A 20,547-nucleotide genomic window follows, 5' to 3' on the forward strand; every position below is an offset into this window, starting at 1 on the left:
TTGCTATCCAAAGTACTATAAGGTCATCATTGGTGCATTGTTAGGGACCTTCCATTCAAATGAATGGGAGTTAATTCGTGTCAAAGGATGCATCAACAACTTGCACTATATTGAACAGGTATCTAATATCTACAACTACAACGAAATCAGGAGTTCTAACTCATAACATAAGATAACTACCCTCTATTAAATTATGTAGGCAGCAAGAAAGCGCTGAAAAATGTGTAAGGCAAAAACATAAAACATTTAGACATTTTAAAGATTGCTACATACTGTATGACTGAACATAACTAATTATTCCATGAAGCACTGAGAGAATTGCTACTGTAGGCCCATGCGATGATCTCCAATTAAAGTAAAGATGTTCTATATTACTTTGTGCTTTAGTTTAAAACTTTATTTATTACAACTTTCAGCACTGAACTCATTAGTAAGAAAACAAAATACATTTCAATACTTTCCCTGCATCGAAGCAAAGAATCCCACAGTTTTATTGCTACACATTTCCTAAATGAGTGTGAAAGTGAGATTTGTAATTGCGAATGCATTAAACATAGTGGGAGTAATGTGCTGTCAGACACAGCAACATGGAAATAAAGTAACTGGCAGGTCGCAGGTTTTATAGCACACTGCACACGATATAGTTACAACGACAACATAGCACAGAGCTTGATTGTTTAACCACTTTGCTTAACCTCCTTGAGCAATAGGGCACTTGCAAATACTATTCCCTCTGTTGAACTTTCAATGGACGTATAAGGTGTTTTAATAATAAATGGGTTTGTGTGTGGCTTGTTTTGCATGAAGCAGGCTCCCTGAGTTTACAGCTCTCATTATGCAGCTGCAAGGGGAGAACATTAATGACAAAATAAATCATTAGGACAATGAAATCGTAAATGACATTACAATATCTCTGTGCTCCATATAGCAGCTGGATGAAATGACAAAAACATTGTAATGCCACTTGTGATTTCATGATCAAGCAGAAAGGAAATTAGTTATTTGTGCCACGTAAGTTGGAGTCAATAGCCCCGCAGTGGTAAAGACATAAGTGATATTATCTAGTCTGAAACTCATTCAGCTTCTCTGTTAGTTAGGAGCATACATTAATGACCGAAGAATTCTATATACAGTACAAGAGGTTTTTAGACTACTTAATAACAAAACATGCTATAAAGCTTTGGACAAGGATCCATAGAGAAAAATGATCAAACCAAATCAATATTGCACTGACCAAAGCTAAACATGATAATCAGAGGAATATTAATTTCTGTTGATGCTTAATTTGAAGGCCCCTACTGGACATGTAATTGTCTTTGGTATTGTTGTCTTATATTAAATAATCAGCAGACACACATTTTGAAGACCTTTTTTGTACACTTTATGTACCCACTTTTGTGAAGCATACTATGCTGGTCTATTGGAGATTATACTCTGTTAATGTGAAAGAGAAGGCCCATGTAGAAGCACTGTACACAAGTATAAAATAAACTATGGTCCAGTCCCAAAAAGTTCAATAAATACAAGTGAAATAAAAAATGACTCAAAAGGTAATATTGTATTTAGATGACAAAAACAAATAGTCTCACAATAGGCAAACACAGTTCTGAGTCATATACAGGCATTTAGTGATTATAAATATAGAAATATTACAAAGAAAAAAAATCTGAAGAATCTACGAAATATTAATAAAAAACCTTCTTACCTTCTATATAAACACTCTGTAGGCTGACACCTTAGAGCAGGGGTACGCAAAATGCGGGGCACAAGATTTTTTTTTGGGGGTGCAGGCAGTTGCAGAGGTCCCGCGCTCTTCCCCAAAGCATTTAAAGTAAATGCCGGGGGACCGCAGGAGACCTCTGCAACCTCTACTTACCGAGATTTTGTCAGCACAGGATGCGTCCCCATGGCTACGCGGCGAGAAATGACGCCGCAGTGTCATGTGACATCACTCCACCCTGCGGCGTCATTTCATGCCATGTTGCCATAGGGACATGAAGACACCGAACTGAGGTAAGAGGGGGGGCGCGAGAACGGAGGAGAGCAGGCAGGGGGGCAGCAAGAAAAGTTTGCGCAGCCCTGTGTTAGAGGAGAGACTCAATGTTGCAGGCAACCACACTGCCCTTTGTCAAGAGTATTGACAACGGTTGTGTGGTTGTCCGAAACATTGAGACTATAGGCTATTTTTATATAGAAATTACAACAAATAATGTTCACTTTTACCCATATGTAACAAGAAGTAGATTTCTATTTGAACCCATATATCGCGTCGTGTCTCAGACAGGTCTGCAACTCTGCTGCTGTTCCCCATTACTTCCTAGCATGCAGCGCTTCCACATATATCAAAGCTATGACAGTCCACTTTTTCATGGGAATGCAAGAAACATAAGTTTAAGTAAAAGGATTCCCACCTGCAAAAATACTAATGTAGGTATTCACAGCAGTGAAGGTGTTAAAATGTAGACCTGTAAAAATATTCTAAAACAATGTTTCGCAATTTACTGAGACAGCCAGCGAATAAGTGGAGCATTGCTCAGCAGGAATCCTTTTCCAAGACTATCACTGTCTGTCATTGTTTGTTGCTTCTGCACTAGGGAATGCCTAATATCACCGGAGGCCACCTAGACAAATAAAAACACAGTAATTAGAATTGTTTTGTAAAGCACATCTAAATAACTGTGAGATTAGTAGACAGTGGTGTTCAGGCTAGAAAAAGGTACTGAGGTTGTGCAAGTTCGTTGATGTAGCAGGACCTACCTCTCCTGTGGTCAGAGGATGGCTCGGGAATGGAGAAACTCAGTTATTTAAGGAAGGTAATAATGGTGGCACGGTCTTATTCAATGAGAGTTCTCAAGAACCCTGTTATCGTAACCCCTTTACCAACAGATTGGCCAGCAATACATGTAAATGCATTAATGGACCATAAGGCAGCACAGATGTAATACATAAATCAGTATAGAAACAGGTAAATTTGTATCTACCTAATTTATATAGATTACACAGAACATTGTACATAGCAGTATTTCCAGATGGATTGAATTTCTTCCCAATGAGTTTACAATCTAATGATGGGTACCTGAGGTAGGGAGAGATAAAGTGACTACTTAAATGTCACAAGGAACTGACACTGAGGGGGTTATTCATGAAGCTATGTTATTGGTTAACGGACCCGGACTGACATTAACTCCCATTCAAGTCAATAGGGGATAACTCCCATTTGGGTGCGTTAACTCCTAAAGGAGCTTGATGAATCTGGGGGTGAGTGCTTCTACCACTAGACTGCTTCACCGCTAGGCCTTCTCCATGTTACCTACAACCAGAGGCAGACCTAGATATTTTTGTGCCCGGAGCAAGTTCCACTAACTTCGCCACGTCCCCCATTTACAGAACCTCCTCTCTCTCTTACTCCCCTCTCTCCCTTCTTCTCATGTCCCCTTCCTCTCTGTCTCCCATTCTCTTTCTTGCTCACCCCTTTCTCCCTCTTCCTACCCCTTTCTCTCTTTGGCTCAGGCAAACATCCCCCTGTCCCTACCTGTGGAGCAGGTGGCTCAGTCCTGTGAAAGGGTCCAGAAGTCGGAATTGACTTCCGGATCATGCCGCTGGGGCAGGCCTCGCCTTCCTCTGCTGCTACCTTCCTGTGCGGGATCCCTTGGCCAGCCTCTTCTGCCACACACTTGTCACTGCGGGTCCAATCTGCGCCCCCAAAGATACTGCGCCCGGGACAACTGCCCTGCTTACTCCCTTAGTTCTGCCTCTGCCTATAACCAATCATGTGTATGTCAGTTCTGCTGCATTGCACCAGTTACTTATTATAATGTGTTCTGTTGTTGTAGATGGTTTGGTAATATAGAAAAGCAAACAATTTCATTGTTTTTTGTGAAACCAAAATATATAGATAAAGCCTTTTCAAAAGCAAGCAGAGTAGCACACAGGTGCCTATGTTTTTTATTCAGGCAAGTCACCATTTCTTTCTAAAGGAAAATGTTAAGGGCAGTACAATAAAATGTTTTGATGCACACACTAGAAAAATAAGACAATTGAATTATCACCACCATCCATTGAAATTAGAACCGGTACTATCAATTTAAACACAATAAAAGGCAGGAATATTGGTTGACTTTTGCAGTTGTTCTGTATTTCTCTTCCGCTCCGGTTCCCAGTGCTAAAAAAGACAGCAGAGACATGTCCTAGATCCCTTCATCATCCTATACATAAAAAGTGTGCAATTAAGTCACTGACATCCTAACACAATTGGTCCTAGTGAACCAAGAGGAAATTCCAAGCAGTTCTCCATTTGTGTTCTTTCATTAGCATTTAGCTCAGCAATAAACAGCTTACTGTCAAGGAACGTTGAGTTTTATATTGTGCTGGACATTGATAAATGAAGAAATGGTACATCTGATGAAACCAGATAAAGAGTTATACCTACCTAATTGTATAAAGGTTGCATCGAGTTTGTATTCAGTATGTTCCATTAGTTCCCCCATCTTTCTCTTTCTGCAATGTAAAGATTTATTAAATCCCAGTGCTGCAGGATTATATCACAACACACACATCCAACAGTGAAGAAGTTAATGTGCTCATGCAAAGGCTGTATGTGCATTCTGGGATATTGGATATTGCGCTTTTTGCAGATGGGCTTAAGTTTGCAAAGCTATTAAACATACCTTGAATTATGAAACAATTATAGACAGAGGCAAAGAGAGAAGTGCACCAGGGGAATGTGCTGCAAATGTGAATTTATTCAGAGTAGAAGTCGTTTGTAATTCTCTATAATTGGATGATGAACTTCTGTAGTGGTTGGTACACTGGGTAGCTGTTATTTAATCCTAAAGAATAAATAATAATTATACAGATATAGCCAATTTTAATGCACCTGTTAATGAGACACTGTGTCAATGCTGGCGCATCATTTAACACAAGATTTGACACACCGCTATTGAAACAAATGTTGACGCTAGTAACGTTATGCACTGCCAGGCATCGTATAACGCATTTTCTTTATAACATTGATGCATTAACAGGTGAAATATTGTTAACCATCTGTACTCATCTTAATTTTGAGTGTAACATGGGGCTGCATACACTCCATTTTAATTTTATTTAGAAGCTAAATAAAGAGCAGTTTTCTCCCATTTTCATCAAGACGTGTGTTATATATTTTTGATACATGCCTTAAATTACAAAAGAACAGTTAAAATGCTAAACAGGTGTTAAAGAGCTAAGTGCTTCCATTTTATTGCATTTTCTATATATTGCTTAGTAAGACTGCATCTTTAAAACTTTTACTGCTGATAATATATATTTCCGTAATATGAAATAAATAATTTATAAGGATACTCACAGATTTTGGAAAGGAAACTGGGGCTTATTGGTATGGGTACAATTCCACTTAGCAACTTATAATGAAGTTAAAATAAAGTTTGAAAACATTTGGACATCAGCTCATATTTACTAAGCAGTGCTATTCTACAAAATAACCGTCTGGCGCCAGAAGACACCTAGCAGCCCATTCAAATGCCCATAAGGTGCCTTCCAATCCCACGTAATAAATATGACATAATTTTTAACAGTGTTTTCACAATTCAACATATGATTTTTAGCCGATGTGGATTTTTTTTTCAGTGACACTAAAAATGCTGTATATGTTTATTGCGCTGTTAGAAAAGTTATGTTACATTGGGTAAGGTTGAAAAAAGACACGTGTCCATCGAGTTCAACCTAGGTTAAAATTAGACAGCAGATACTTACCGTTTATTGATCCAGAGGAAGGTAAACAAAAAACCCCAGTGAAACATTATCCAATGATGTCTCATAAGGGGGAAAATAAATTCATATCCCCTCTTAGACGCCTCTTTTCTAATGTAATCAAATCAAATTTAGCTAGCCTTTCCTTGTGTCATTTTTATGGAGTGGTGCCCAAAACTATATTAAAGGTTTGGTTTTACTAATGATTCATACAGTGTCAAAATTATGCTTTCTTCTCCTTCATCCATACTGTACCTTGCTTTATGCAAGATAAGATCTTTATATTTAGATTTGCCTTTGCAGCTACTGCCTGACATTGAACACTATTGCTAAGCTTGCTGTCTATAAGCCAGGAGCGTAAGTGCACTCCCACTAAACCTCACTATGCTGGGGGGCCGCCGGACAGCACTGGGAGCTAGTCAAAACATGTTAACGCATAATACACACTCCTCCCCTTTATTGATAAAATCACTCAATGTTAATCACACCGATACCATAGCAACAGTTGTATAGAAAGAAGAAGACAGATATTACCCCAAAATACTTCCCTTCCTGGGTAAGTTTGGCAACCTCAGACAACCATCCTTTCCTACTGTATGTTTCTTGCATTCTCCTCCAAAATGCACTCAAAAACATTTTAACACTACTGTACCTTGACAAAATGCCCAACCATCTTATGCATAATTTATCCAAAGATGGTTTAACTTTTTTATCTCTTAAAAAAAAGTACAGGTTCAATTCCTAAATCATGTTTCAGTCATGTCACAATGACTGTGGTGGTTAAATAGTTAATAGGGAAAAGAAGAACTTTAAGCACTAAAATGAATGACACCCAAATATAGATTTAAAGTAACCAAGACAATGTCCTACTTTACTGAACCAAATTCAATTGTTACTGTAGACCCCTGAGGTTTTATCTGTAGCCCATGGGATACAAATCCTGCAAATGGTGCAGATAATAAACTTTTCCATTTCCAATCAAAATGTTTCATACCCTCTTTGATCTGTCTTTCTTCAGGCGTAAGGGAAAGTAAAATGAAAAACTTAAATTGTAAGTCAATGTTCAGCAGATGTTTGCAAAACATAACATTGGAACACTGCTCTAGCAGGGTTACCATTGGAAAACCCACACTTTAGGTGGTATCCGTAGCTTTCTTAAGGTAATCCAACTCATAATGCAGTATGTCATAATTAAATTATATCTTCTTATAGGAAATGGCAACAGCACATCAAGCTAGAAATGTCTATTTGTTGTGTTTGCAAGAAGGACAAGTTATACTTCCCCTGCAGCAAATAGGGTCAAACAAAGTTCACCGTTATCTTTTATTAAAGTAATAATGTTTGATAGAATTCCAAGATAACTTTTCCAAGTATTATTTGACATGGTGCACAGAGCACAGGAGAATACTTCTCCCATTTACCACCACTTGCCCTCTTTGTGGCAAGTGGGAGTCGGTGTATCATAATTATTTAAGCTGTGCCACTTTGGGGGGCTTCACCCTGCAATTTCCCCTCATCTTTTTATTTTTGGGTGCCCACTGTCCCAGTACAATAAGCCTAGGGTCTTCCTCGTATTGGCTGAGCTGGTCATCTACCAGGAATCAGTGTTTTGAAGTAGTGGTCACAATGAACATTCTGGAGATGTTCCAGGCACTGGTGCACTTCCATATCTGGGCAGAGTACAGCCACCTCAGTGGGCATTTGGCAGCTTGCTCTACTCGGTATCCCCATCTGGATTCAATTAAACTAAGCTTCCTGTTCTATTGCACATTCATTTAATTCAGTTGCACTGGAAACTGGTTTATGTTGAATTTTTGTTTAGTCTGGTATTTATTTGCTTATTAAATTCAACCAATAAGTTTTGGGTCTGTCAAAGCCAGCCAATCAGGTTTTACAAGACTAAAATAGACTATTTCCCTTGGCTGAGTTTGTAGGCTAGATCTGTCGAAGGTTGCGCTTATAATGCCGGCGACAGCGACGTTGTGTCAAAACAAATGTATTGACGCCATTGTGTGCGCTTATAGTAGGGACAGCGCGACAGCTTGGTCACGATTGCTGTAAGTCACTTCAATTTGATTTTTCATGCGACCGCAGTGTGATGTCAGCGTCGCTGTCACTGTCGCCGGCACTATAAGCGCAGCCTAACAAGCACTCATACTGTATATCTACTCCAAAGCACAACTTGGCAATCTTTGTCTTCCTCATCACAATAGTAAAAAAAAACAGACAAATCACCAATACAGTTTTACATTCTCTGGTTACAAGTATTGGGTTTAACCCTTTCTCCCTTACAGGAACTATAAGCTGTAGCACATTACAATTACTTCTACAACTGAAAATGTTAGGGAAAAAAGTTGTTTCATTTGAAATGGCTTGAGGCTGAAACAGAGCAAACAGAGGGATCTGCAACAAAACTATTTATAATGCACAGAGATTAGTGTCAGAAACTTGGAAAGCTGTTATCAATCCAGTACCATTAGAAAGAGCCAAAGTGTACTACTCATTGTATTGCTGCAGTAAAAAAACACACAAACATGGACAACAGAATTAAAACATTCTGGCATCAACTGCAGTATCATTTGTCAAGCAATAAACATCGTGAACAAATTAATTCTACACCTATATTAGCATCTTTATTGTTTGGATTCCATGTATGCGCATATATCACTTACAATGTATGCTGCAGTCCTCAATGTAAATGTACAATTTACCCCTTGCCTGCCAGATGGGCTTTAATCATAAAACAATTAAGTGCTGCCAATAAGGGGTTGCAATTACTGTACATTACTGTACTCGTACAAAAGTCAGTGCAGGTATAAAACAATCAGGTCATAATCTGGACAATTTGAGATTGTCCCTCCACTTCACGGTTTATTGTTCCTGCTCCAAAAGGGCTTGCAATATAGACGGAAGACAAGCAAAGATAAAAGCGGTATATGTTACTATAACAGGCATCTCAGAATATTTGCATTTGGTGATGCAAAAAGTATCATGTCATTACAGTATGTTAGTTGGGAGTCTGCTGAAAGAAAATACTCTAGGTTGTTTTAAATAAAGTTTTACGAGGAGAGGAAGTTCTAGAGTTTTGAGGCAATTAGGCATATATCCTTGAAGGAACAGTGGAGACAAATGGAGCAGAGAGAAAGCTGACCAGTGCTGAGCCATTGAATTCATTTTGTTCAAATATGAGCAATCCCTCCTAGGACCATAGTAAAAGAATGTCAGTAACATGTTTAGGGCTCTAGGTGAGTTACTGTACGTCTCTTTATTTTAACCAAAATTTAACACCTATTCAGTAATTTTAAATTAGTCAGTAAATATGGTGATCTGAGACTTGGGATGGGTTTCAATTAAACTGGCTACTCCCCTTTATACAATGCCACACTGTGTTCAACAATTGCTTTCATTACCATTGCCTTCTCTCTTCCCCACACTTATCTTTATGGTCTGTCTGATAAGGACAGAGTGTGACGTTTGTACTCTCCACACAAGCGCAGGGAAGGGGAAGGACCCGGTAGCGGGGTGGGGAGGCCGCAGGGGATATGAAGGGAGTAAGTTGCCGTGCAGCTGGGGATCGGCGTACGTAGTCACGTGACCGCACCGGGCGCATGAGAATGCGCGACGCGTCCGGAGGTGCGGTGCCTGGCTCAGAGACACGAGTGATCCAGCTGCATGTGCGCGCATGCTCTGACAGCAGAGCGGGAGTGCGCGCGTTCTCAGGCACCAACGCGGGGGTTGTGGGAAGCCACATGTGAGAAGCAGGGGAGGTAGTATCCACAGCACAAGGTCTCTATAGTGGAGTGCATCCTGGAGGACGTCCAGCCTCCTTAAGGACAGAGTGCCAGTAGATCACAATAGTGGAGTACATCCTGGAGGACGTCCAGCCTCCTTAGAGGCATAGTGCCAATAACTGAAGAGTGCAGCAAAACTAAATATAAACATAAGGGTTTAGTCTAATCCATTGGCCAAGGAATTATAAGCCTGCCACCACGTCAAGGTGAACCCTACTAAGCAGGTACCTACACTACCCGACAGCAAACTAACCTCAGTAGTAATTGAGTGACTGTCCCAGTCTTCCAGAATCCACAGGAGATGAGTAAAGATCCCAAGGAGGGCAAGGCAGGAGCAGCATACAATGGTAGGACTTGCAGGAACAAAGACAGGTAGCCACTGAGTGCTATTTAAAGGAAGCAGCAGCTGTAAGCAATGAGAAAATCAGAGAGAGGCTTACTTCCTGTCAGGATGAGGAGGGCAGGATTTGCCAGGAAGCAAGATGGCGTCGTTTGCGTCAGAATCCTTAAAGACACAGGATCTTGACTCGCAGCTAGAGGGCGGCGATCAGAAGTAAACAGGTAAGGAAGGAACACGCCGCAGGGGGCGTGTTCCGCACATCGTTACACAGAGTAGGCTATGTATAAATAAAACAAATCATTGGCAAACATTCCTCACCTCATGCATGCATGTGTCGGAGCGCCTGGCGGCTCGTGCACCTGTTAAAGGCTAAGGCCCCGCTCCCTCCGTCAGCGCTCCCGCACTGCAGACAGGCGGGGCGCTGACAGACATAGACCACGATATGCGGTCTGTAGGGAGCGGGAGCCGGAGCGGGAGGTGGGCGGGAGTGGGAGGTTTGAGCGGGAGGGGGGCGTGGCTTGAGCGGAGGGACCCGCTACTCTCCCCCCCCTCCCTCCACGGGCTCGAGCTGGCACTCATACACACACGCAGACAAACACACACATACTCAGGCACACACACACAGACAGAGGCAGGCACTCACGCACTCAGACATACACACACACACACGCAGGCACTCTCACACACACACACACACACGCACGCACGCAGGCAGACATTCATACACATACACACACACACAGAGGCAGGCACTCCCGCACTCAGACACACACATACACACATACAGACAGGCACTCACGCTGCTTTCCCCCCACACTCCTCCCCGCTCCCCGAAGCCTCTCCTCCTCCCGAATCCTCCCCTCCTCATCGGCTCACAGCCACACCACGTGATGCGTCAACGCTAGGGATCACCATTCTCTTGTATCCCGTAGCGGCTGACGCGTCACAGCGTGTAGTGAGCTGTGCAGCCAGGGGGGACCGGGACCAGCTCGGGAGGATTCCCCTGCTGGTGGGGAACTCGCGTGTGGCCGCCCGCGCCGCCGGGTGCACCGGGTCCCAGGCCTAAGCCGCAATCTGCGCTCCAAGGGTCGCGATGGGACGGTCATCCAGAGAAGAGCAGGGGGAGCAAAGACAGGATTTGTGGTGGGGGCGCGGCCATGACGTCACACAGCTGGTTCACCCTCATTGGCTGAATCGCCACCGCGACATAGCCAGCGCTCGGTCACCGCACAAAAGACACATCTCATGTCTTTTGGCAAAGGTTGTCGTGCATCGCACTTTCTGCAGGCGCGCGCAGGCAGTTACTGGGGCCAGCCTCATAGAGGACCGTATCTTGTTTGCGCCATGCACACCGTAGGTCGCACAGCTGTGAGCAGTGGGAACAAGACCTTTGGCCCCTAACAAAATCAGCTTGCAATTAATTTCCAAATAAATGAAAGTATTAGCATGGTTAGCACTGTTTATGCAAGCCAATTAGACTGTTACAAAAGGTTGTTTTCTGTCCGGCTATGAGGGATTGCAGGGTGATATTGTGCATTATCACATATCTTCCTATTTTGAAAGTTTAATTATTTTGTTTTACAACAGAAGCAAGTTGCACACTGTCTAAATAACCACATTTAACTCCTGTCCCGGTAACAATGATCAAACTTTCCCTCAGTTTGCTAAGACAAGGGTAGATATAGCAAGCACAGTATACTGAGAAACCAAACATTATTTACAAAGGTGTAGAATCTATATAAGCAAATGTTCTGGCTTACAATTAAAGCACTATATAACATTATATAAGCATATACAGTATGAGTCTGTTTGTATATTTCAATTTGTACATGAGTGTGAATGTAAAAATCAGTGTACATCACTGTTTATTGTATATCCATGTGTCTGTGTTGAGACTGTCTCACTTAGCTTTTGTGTATTATTATCTGTGTATCAGTGGGCTAGTGTTTGTGTATATATACATCAGTGTGTGCTAATGAATGTGTGCAGTAGGGTTGAGGAGCATCGGATGTTGTTGCAGGGAATCAGCAACTATAAATGGCATCCCCTTTGTTGTGAGATTGGCCAGGAATCCACTGCTGTGCATCAACCGTGTATCTGTTTTGGTTCATTCTACAGAAAAGTGGAGTGGTGGATTGTAAAAGAATAGCTAATATTAGGCCAGTTTATGCTCGCTGAGAACTGGAGTAAACTGCATTGAATTCTAATGAAACAAAAAACTCCTAATCAATGCTAAGTGCTCAAAGAATTAATATACTTTGTCACTTTTTTTTGTACTCACCATAACTTACTTTGCTTCTGGTTGTAGCCACTCCATGCTTCACGTTGCAAACCCAGTACAGTATAACCAGCTTCATGCCGATGAGTCCCCAACATGTTGAAACAGCTGTCTGTGAGTAGATTTCCTAGCCATGCACTTCTTTAACCCGGGATGTACTGAAAAGCTGTGTAATACGGCAGGCATAAGCTTATAGGGTGTCTATGTTAAAATGGACAAGAAGCAAACATTGACACACTGAGTGTTCATCTGCATGTCATTACCCAGAATCCCTAGCTGCAGAGGAAGCACTATATGCTAAGATAATGGGGAAAGGCAGGGTTGCAGACCTGTCTGTGACATGTGAATGTGCTCACAAGTGGTATTTTAATTTGTTATATTTGTATTTAAATGGGTAGTGTTGCCAAATTCCACATTTTATCAAGGTCTGTGTATCTGCAAATGTGCATCCAATGTAAAGAGAATGACATGCCATGGAATAGGGATAAATGATAAACTAAAGGCACAAAGGATGCAGCTTATAAAGTAGGCTGAAGGTGGGAGATGGAAAATAGCTGAAGCGCTCAAATGCAGGTATATCTCAAAATGATAATAAGCCAGACCACTGTACCAGGGTACTAACAATTAATATAGTACCTATTGTGTCATATAATGGGTACTATCCTCCTGAAGACAGGTGGTGTGTGGTGCAACCCACTCACCTTCTGTCTCATCGGCAGGTTCCCCTGAAAAATATGCAAATACTCACATCCTGGTAGGGCAGGCAGGCAGGCTGTGCAGCTACTCAATGCAATACAGGGAAAAGGGAGACCAAAAAGCGCACCAGCACAAACGGAGCAGGAAGAAACCAGAACAAAAAAATGATTAAAAGGGCACTTTAATGTGGCAAAAGACCCATCCAATGCATTTCGAACGTCGCAGCGTTCTTTTTCAAGGATAAAACACAATGTGATAACATCCATTATATACCCTCTTACCTGTGGGCCATTTCGCGCCAAAAATCAGAACCTGATGACGTCATAACAGAGCGACTCAGTGCTGATCTAAGGGCAAAAGGAAGTACCAAAGGCAGTGTGGCCATTTTGGATGTGGGCAAACATAGGAACACAATAACAAAGCTTTATTGACCATTCCAGCAGAACAAAATACATTGCTGCTAACTGGACAAGCATATTTAAACGAAATAAAGCTATATTAAACTAAACTAATGCTTAATAAAGGATACTATTATATCAAGGAAAAACATGAACAAGGTGGATTAAAAAACTAGCTGTGTTGCAACTAAGTTATATACCAAAAAAAGTTAAAAATAAAAACCTCTAGACATGATTAAAAAAATGTGCAAGAAAAGTAAATTTAAAGACATATTACACATACATACTGCATAACACAGATTGTGTACCTAAATCATAGGAACCAGGGAAATACAACCATTATAAAATATGAAGTATTATCCACAAGATACATCAAAGAACAATTTAAGCTTACATATTAGCATAATATTTGCATGATAAGGCATAGGTTCAAAGGTTATAATGACAAGAATATAATGTCCAATATAATGACAATTGTCTTATTTACCAACTAATTACACCATAATACGTCTATCACAAAAATGTTTACAAAAAATGTGTTAGTTGCCAGTCAATGTTCAAGCCCATAGGGAAGCGCGTTTGGAGAGTGAAGATCCAATACGCCTCCCTACGGTCCAGAAGGTTGATATGATCACCTCCTCTAGATTTAGAAATAACTGATTCAATCCCCAAAAAGGAAAAATTATTAATTCCTCCCTGACCACATTCAGTGAAATGTTTTGAGACTGGATGATTAGTGTCTCTCAATTTTATGAGCCTTAAATGCTCTAACATCCTGACCTTAAGGGCTCTAGTCGTCCTCCCCACATACCTCTTGCCACAACCACATGTTATTAGATAAATCACAAATTGACTTTTACAATTTATAAAACTGTTAATCTTAAATTCCTTAGTTGGTAATATATTCACACCATGTGGCGGTGGCAAGGCAAACTGGAAAAAACTTTTGGCAGGCTTCATGTGTTTACATGCACTACAAGAGCCACATTTGAAGGAACCCCTAGTGATAAAAGTTTTTTTGAGACCAGAAGATTTGAGTTCACTTGGTGAAACATGAGATCCAATTGTTCTCGCTCTACGATATACAAAAGTAGGACCAGAATCCACATATTTTTTAAGGACAGGGTCCATGGATAAGACATTCCAATGTTTTGAAATTATAGAATTTACTTTTCCACTTTGTTTACTAAATTGTGAAATAAAAAGAGGACATTTGTTTTTTAATTCTGTCAGTCCATGTGAGTCCTGTTTAATACCAATTGTCTTAACATTGTTAGCAAGGCGAGAATCTCCAATTGGATGTGTGGGCAACAATGATGCTCTCTCTGTATGTAATGCATTTTCAAATGCAATTGCTAAATGTGATTTGGGGTATCCCCTTTCCAAAAATCTCCTTGTAAGCTCCTCAGACTGAGAAAGGAAACCACTCATAGTGGAACAATTCCTTCTCAATCTGAGGAACTGTCCCCTTGGTATGGCCTTTATGACATGGGATGGGTGGCAGCTGTCCGCCCTAAGAAAGGTGTTCCTGGCATTTTGCTTCCTATAAACATCTGTTTGGATTTTTTTGTCTATGTCTACAAATAATTGTAGATCCAGAAATTCAATGTGATGGAAATGAAAATTTAATGTAAATCTTAGATTATAAGGATTATTATTAAGATAAGATACAAAAGTGTGAAGTGTAGTGACACCCCCCCTCCAAATAATAATTAGGTCGTCCACAAATCTTTTATAAAAAACAATATTGTGACGAAATAAATTAGTGCTCGAATAAATAAAAAGTGCTTCCCACCATCCCATAAATAAGTTCGCAAAAGAAGGAGCAAAACTTGTACCCATAGCAGTGCCAATAAGTTGCAAATAAAACTTACCATTAAATGTGAAAAAGTTGTGCGTGAGTAAAAAGTGTATAGCGTCCAAAATAAAAGCCGATTGAAAAATTGATATTTCTGGTATCTCAATAAATTGGCGGACCGCTGCCAAACCATGGTCATGTTGTATAACAGAATACAGAGAGGTAACATCAAGTGTTACCCACAGGTAATCATTACCCCATTTAACATTTTTGATCTGATCAAGAAGATCACCAGAGTCCCGTATAAATGAGGGCAATTTCCTAACAAATGGCTGAAGAAAACCATTAACATATCTTGACAGATGTTAATATTCCTACATTTTCTGAATGGAATTCAGGCCTAAAAAGGAGTTCTGTGTTCTACCCCACTCATGTCAAGGGTCAATTTCTGACTATGTTTGAAAATCTGGTTATAAGAGACCTTCGTCTTCTAGCTCAGGGATTTTCCCTATCCTATATAGATCATGACAATTTGAATCAAAGTGAACGTTTAGCTTTAAAATCTTTGAAAAATAATTCTGCATTGGTCATTAAGAGTGCGGACAAGGGGGGTGCGGTGGTGGTGCAGGGCAGAGACGGTTACATCAGGGAGGCATTACGCCAACTGGATGATGGCCGGTCCTATCGTGTACTATCCGCCGACCCCACACCGCAATTCTTGGAGTTCCTTGTAGAACTGGTTGACTCAGGTGTTATTATGGAAGTTCTGTCGAAGGACGAGGTTAAATTCATTATTCCATCTCATCCCATTATTCCTATCTTCCACCATCTCCCAAAGATCCACAAGACATTGGTCGACCCTCCAGGTCGTCCCATTGTCTCTAGTATTGGATCTTTGGGAGATGGTCTGTCAAGATATGTTAATGGTTTTCTTCAGCCATTTGTTAGGAAATTGCCCTCATTTATACGGGACTCTGGTGATCTTCTTGATCAGATCAAAAATGTTAAATGGGGTAATGATTACCTGTGGGTAACACTTGATGTTACCTCTCTGTATTCTGTTATACAACATGACCATGGTTTGGCAGCGGTCCGCCAATTTATTGAGATACCAGAAATATCAATTTTTCAATCGGCTTTTATTTTGGACGCTATACACTTTTTACTCACGCACAACTTTTTCACATTTAATGGTAAGTTTTATTTGCAACTTATTGGCACTGCTATGGGTACAAGTTTTGCTCCTTCTTTTGCGAACTTATTTATGGGATGGTGGGAAGCACTTTTTATTTATTCGAGCACTAATTTATTTCGTCACAATATTGTTTTTTATAAAAGATTTGTGGACGACCTAATTATTATTTGGAGGGGGGATGTCACTACACTTCACACTTTTGTATCTTATCTTAATAATAATCCTTATAATCTAAGATTTACATTAAATTTTCATTTCCATCACATTGAATTTCTGGATCTACAATTATTTGTAGACATAGACAAAAAAATCCAAACGGATGTTTATAGGAAGCAAAATGCCAGGAACACCTTTCTTAGGGTGGACAGCTGCCACCCATCCCATGTCATAAAGGCCATACCAAGGGGACAGTTCCTCAGATTGAGAAGGAATTGTTCCACTATGAGTGGTTTCCTTTCTCAGTCTGAGGAGCTTACAAGGAGATTTTTGGAAAGGGGATACCCCAAATCACATTTAGCAATTGCATTTGAAAATGCATTACATACAGAGAGAGCATCATTGTTGCCCACACATCCAATTGGAGATTCTCGCCTTGCTAACAATGTTAAGACAATTGGTATTAAACAGGACTCACATGGACTGACAGAATTAAAAAACAAATGTCCTCTTTTTATTTCACAATTTAGTAAACAAAGTGGAAAAGTAAATTCTATAATTTCAAAACATTGGAATGTCTTATCCATGGACCCTATCCTTAAAAAATATGTGGATTCTGGTCCTACTTTTGTATATCGTAGAGCGAGAACAATTGGATCTCATGTTTCACCAAGTGAACTCAAATCTTCTGGTCTCAAAAAAACTTTTATCACTAGGGGTTCCTTCAAATGTGGCTCTTGTAGTGCATGTAAACACATGAAGCCTGCCAAAAGTTTTTTCCAGTTTGCCTTGCCACCGCCACATGGTGTGAATATATTACCAACTAAGGAATTTAAGATTAACAGTTTTATAAATTGTAAAAGTCAATTTGTGATTTATCTAATAACATGTGGTTGTGGCAAGAGGTATGTGGGGAGGACGACTAGAGCCCTTAAGGTCAGGATGTTAGAGCATTTAAGGCTCATAAAATTGAGAGACACTAATCATCCAGTCTCAAAACATTTCACTGAATGTGGTCAGGGAGGAATTAATAATTTTTCCTTTTTGGGATTGAATCAGTTATTTCTAAATCTAGAGGAGGTGATCATATCAACCTTCTGGACCGTAGGGAGGCGTATTGGATCTTCACTCTCCAAACGCGCTTCCCTATGGGCTTGAACATTGACTGGCAACTAACACATTTTTTGTAAACATTTTTGTGATAGACGTATTATGGTGTAATTAGTTGGTAAATAAGACAATTGTCATTATATTGGACATTATATTCTTGTCATTATAACCTTTGAACCTATGCCTTATCATGCAAATATTATGCTAATATGTAAAATTAAATTGTTCTTTGATGTATCTTGTGGATAATACTTCATATTTTATAATGGTTGTATTTCCCTGGTTCCTATGATTTAGGTACACAATCTGTGTTATGCAGTATGTATGTGTAATATGTCTTTAAATTTACTTTTCTTGCACATTTTTTTAATCATGTCTAGAGGTTTTTATTTTTAACTTTTTTTGGTATATAACTTAGTTGCAACACAGCTAGTTTTTTAATCCACCTTGTTCATGTTTTTCCTTGATATAATAGTACCCTTTATTAAGCATTAGTTTAGTTTAATATAGCTTTATTTCGTTTAAATATGCTTGTCCAGTTAGCAGCAATGTATTTTGTTCTGCTGGAATGGTCAATAAAGCTTTGTTATTGTGTTCCTATGTTTGCCCACATCCAAAATGGCCACACTGCCTTTGGTACTTCCTTTTGCCCTTAGATCGGCACTGAGTCGCTCTGTTATGACGTCATCAGGTTCTGATTTTTGGCGCGAAATGGCCCACAGGTAAGAGGGTATATAATGGATGTTATCACATTGTGTTTTATCCTTGAAAAAGAACGCTGCGACGTTCGAAATGCATTGGATGGGTCTTTTGCCACAATAAAGTGCCCTTTTAATAATTTTTTTGTTCTGGTTTCTTCCTGCTCCGTTTGTGCTGGTGCGCTTTTTGGTCTCCCTTTTCCCTGAAGGTGGGAGATAAATCAGTTTTGTTGAAAATTGTATATGTATTAAAAAATGTAATTCGATTTATACTGTATACCAGCAGTGTCCGGCTCCTGAATCTTACCTGATTCTGCTCATCTGTGCAATCAATGTCACACATCATTGGCAATTGCCTATGAGCTGCACTTATTGAGTGCATGGGGGCACTGGACTGGTCATCAGAGAAGCAATTGCCTTGTTGAGCTGCTGTATGGTATGAGAGAGAAAAACGTAGTCATTGGGCAAGTTACAGTGTGGAAAATTGATACATTATATTAGAATGCTGCATGTATCAATGTTATGTATTCTTTTTACAGCTCTATGAAGCGAGAGCTTACTAGGGCAAATATTAAAAAAAAATAAAACAAGATATTTATACGACTATATTAAATACCAACTGATCTGGTGCTGTTTATTGTATGACAGTTGCACTGATAAGGATCCTCCTCCTTATGTATATTATTACATCACAGAAAATTACTGTTTAGAATTAGATTGAGAAAGCAATATAAAAATGAATGGTGTACTATTATCATGTTAATAATTCTTCAAAGAACGTCCCCCATTTCCATCCTCGTTGCACTCAACGACATCCTTGTGTAATAGTTAACCTTTTGTCAACAGTAACAACCAGTAAGGACTCAAATATTACCACTGCACCTCAATATCAGACAGTACTAAAGTATCAAACAATTCTACTCGACTCATCAAAAGTGCCCTTTGAAACTGTTGGTCCAACTATCTTGCACTGTGCATTGGTAACGGTATAATTTTCATGTTGCTATGATACTGAGCAACAATATCCACAGAAGGATTTAAATGGCACGTAGAGATTACTACAGAAACCGCACAGGCCAAACCAGAAAATTATTAGTAACTCTGTCATCTTTAGGAACGTGTGAAATAGAAAAAAATGGTTATGGTAAAGAAGCAAGACTAGGTAAAGTTCAGAATGGAGGAGAGCACTGCCATAAAGTAGCAGTCTGCATTGACCTCCATTAAGTGCCGTGGTGGTTAAAATGGTTGTCTCACCAGAGCCTAGTGTAGTCTACAGGTTACCATAGTAACAGCAGAAGCTAGAGAGTTAGATCTTCATGATTTTTAACACTACAAAAAAAGATCAGGGCATGTTCTGGGGGTAAGATAGTAACATTACATTTGTAAAATGTATATAGGCCTCTGGGTGGATTGCATGCCTTAAGGAGACTGGTTGTATCCAAAACAGTCTACTTAGGCTAGAAATGTTGTGGCCTAGCAGTAATATTACAGCATTTGAAGTAAGTAAACTTATTTCCGATCCCAGTCGTGAGTGTAAGCTGTACGGGGCATGAATTAAAGAAAACTCTTAGGCCGCGTCCATAGTAACAGCAACTGCACGAGAGACATTGCGCCTGCCAAAATCAACATGAGTGCAAACCGCTCACGTGACGTCACGGGCACGCCCTGTCGGCACGCCCTCGCCACGCCCCTCCCCCCCCATCGCGCAATCCTACAGGCCATCGCTTCTTGTACAAGCATGCGTGACGTCATGAGCTCCATTGCGCGTGCGCCTTTACTACTGTATAACCGAAGCATTAGGTCGTGCGCGACAAGGATAACCTGCGCAATCCCTATGAGAGCGCCCTTAGTGCGTGCTTGCGAGCGGGTTTTGAAAAGACAAAACATTTTGTCTGTTCAAGCGACGGCCGCGTCACGGCAGCGTTCAGCCAATAAGGGCGAACCACTCATGTGACATCACAGCCATGCCTCCACCATGCCTCCCCATCACTGAAAGCACAGTTCACACATCGAGCCAGTGGCAGGCATGCGACACGTGCATGTGCTCCGTCACGCTCGCACGTGAAGTATAATCTCAGCCTTATGTACAACAAAATTGCCAGAGATGTACAAGAAGAAAATAAATGCTAGTATTAAAATGTAATTATTTCAACCTCTGTCAATTCAGTTACATTATTTGTCAGACCTTGAAGTTTGTTTATTAATTAAATCCCCATATCAAAACTATACAGAGCAGAGTGGGGCATCTGGTGATAACAGAAAAGATTGTTCTGAATTCTCTTTCAAATAAAAGCCTAATTAACAACATTTTGACAAGCGGAGAGATACATTGATAATGA

At 40.3% G+C, this 20,547-nt stretch overlaps 1 protein-coding gene and 1 long non-coding RNA gene across 4 annotated transcripts in view; one reads left to right on the top strand and one right to left on the bottom strand.

Moving 5' to 3' along the window:
* The window catches only part of PLCH2 (phospholipase C eta 2), a 498,290-nt gene that overhangs the window by 213,412 nt on the left and 264,331 nt on the right, over positions 1-20,547 (top strand). The gene's annotated exons all lie outside the window — the stretch shown is intronic.
* Positions 1,606-12,359, bottom strand: LOC142496494 (uncharacterized). Its single transcript, XR_012802020.1, has 3 exons — positions 12,161-12,359; positions 4,430-4,497; positions 1,606-2,621 (listed from the first exon to the last, which is right to left on the bottom strand). It is a non-coding gene; the product is annotated as an uncharacterized LOC142496494 (long non-coding RNA).

This window comes from Ascaphus truei, chromosome 6 (genome assembly GCF_040206685.1).
Source record: "Ascaphus truei isolate aAscTru1 chromosome 6, aAscTru1.hap1, whole genome shotgun sequence".
In the NCBI taxonomy this organism is placed as follows: Eukaryota; Metazoa; Chordata; class Amphibia; order Anura; family Ascaphidae; genus Ascaphus; species Ascaphus truei.